Here is a 1,755-nt window from a genome sequence, read left to right as displayed (position 1 = left end):
TAATATTCTTGGATATTGATTCAATTTAACGCTCTTATTCAGAGGAGGAATAGACCCTATCTAAGAGTAAAATTGTCATAATTAAGCCGAGTTGATTGCGCGCCTAGAGATAGGGTGACAATATTTTGCTGGATTAGGGTGAAACCTAATAAGGGAATCCATAGATCGAGTTAATACAATTCTAGGGTGTTAATTAGAAAGAGATTTCCATTATTCAACCTAGGGTTAGACGTTATTAGTCTCGAGAGAGATAATAATATAACTTAGGGATTTCTACGGATCAAGTCAAATGAATAAATCGTCTGATTTAGAGTCAAATAACAAGTGAAGTCTAGATGGATTTTTCTTTAGGTATTGTCTCAATCAATCTAATTTTCCCAAAAGTATTTTCCTGAGTTTTCTTTCTGTGCATTCTTAGTCAGTAATTAGATTAGATAACCGAACCTCTTAATTTTTTAGGCTAGATAATAAAAAGGAAGTAAATACTAGTACTCGTAGTTCCTTTGGGTTCAACAATCCAGTCTTGCTGAACTATACTACTGCTCGATAGGTACACTTGCCTTAATCGTCATAATAAGTTAGTCTTAAGAACGTTTCATTTATAAACATTTAAAACTTGTTACGAATATCACGCATCAAGTTTTTGGCACCGTTTCCGGGGAACTAGGATATTAGGAACACTCTATTTTTATTACTTTACTTTTATTGCAATTTAAATTTTTATTTTCTTTTCTAATTCTTCATTTATTTTCTTCTGACAGGTTTTTCTAGTTTATGACCAGAAGAAACCCGTCAGGACCACTACTTTTTAATGGTGAGATCGACTGCACAGTTTGCAAAAACTAGAGAGAAATAAGGTACAGCCTAAGATATACAGAGGATGAGCAAGAAGACGATACTTCATCCACAACCGAGGAGATGGCTGAAAACCAAGAAAATTCGCTACCTCCTGCGACTGCTGCTGATCCAGTAAATAAGAATCCTACTCCACGCACTATGTATGATTATGCTAAACCTAATTTAACAGGAACTGAGTCAAGTATAGTTAGACTTGCTATTGCTGCAAATAATTTTAAACTGAAACCTAACACAGTTCAAATAATACAACAGTTTGTTCAGTTTGATGGTTTGCAAGACGAGGATCCCAACGCTCACTTAGCACATTTCTTAGAATTTTGCGATACCTTTAAAATTAATGGCATTTCTGATGACGCCATTTGCCTTCGGTTTTTTCCCTTTTCGTTAAGGAATAATGCTAAACAATGGTTGAACTCGTCACCACGAGGGTCAATCACTACTTGGGAACAAATGACCGAAAATTTTTTATTAAAATATTTTCCGCCGGCTAAAACAGCCAAATTACGTAATGATATCTCATCTTTTGTGCAGATGGATTTAGAAACACTCTACGATGCATGGGAGAGATACAAGGACTTTTTGAGAAGGTGCCCTCACCATAGGTTACCGCTTTGGCTACAGATTCAAGCGTTTCATAATGGCCTGAATCCTTCGACTCGGCATATGATTGATGTAGCCACTGGAGGAACTATCAATAATAAGACACCTAAGGCGGCTTACGAATTTATTGAGGAGATGTCACTGAATAACTATCAGTGGCAAGTTATGAGAACAAAACCGATGAAAGCAGCCGGTGTTTTCAACCTTGACGCGGTTACTATGCTATCTAACCAAGTAGAACTCTTAAATAAAAAGATTGACGGTTTATGTGGTTCTACCTAGGTACATCCAGTGATG

General features: G+C 36.4%; 1 non-coding gene across 1 annotated transcript; it reads right to left on the bottom strand.

Annotated features, from left to right (window-relative positions):
* Positions 1–1,356: 1,356 nt before the first annotated feature.
* LOC128291091 (small nucleolar RNA R71) lies at positions 1,357–1,463 on the bottom strand. The gene has a single exon (XR_008280867.1). It is a non-coding gene; the product is annotated as a small nucleolar RNA R71 (small nucleolar RNA).
* Between the last annotated feature and the right edge of the window lie 292 nt (positions 1,464–1,755).

Source organism: Gossypium arboreum, chromosome 3 (assembly GCF_025698485.1).
Source record: "Gossypium arboreum isolate Shixiya-1 chromosome 3, ASM2569848v2, whole genome shotgun sequence".
Lineage (NCBI taxonomy): Eukaryota > Viridiplantae > Streptophyta > Magnoliopsida > Malvales > Malvaceae > Gossypium > Gossypium arboreum.
The sequence above is the reverse complement of the archived record's forward strand: the minus strand, read 5'-3'. Positions and strand labels throughout refer to the sequence as shown.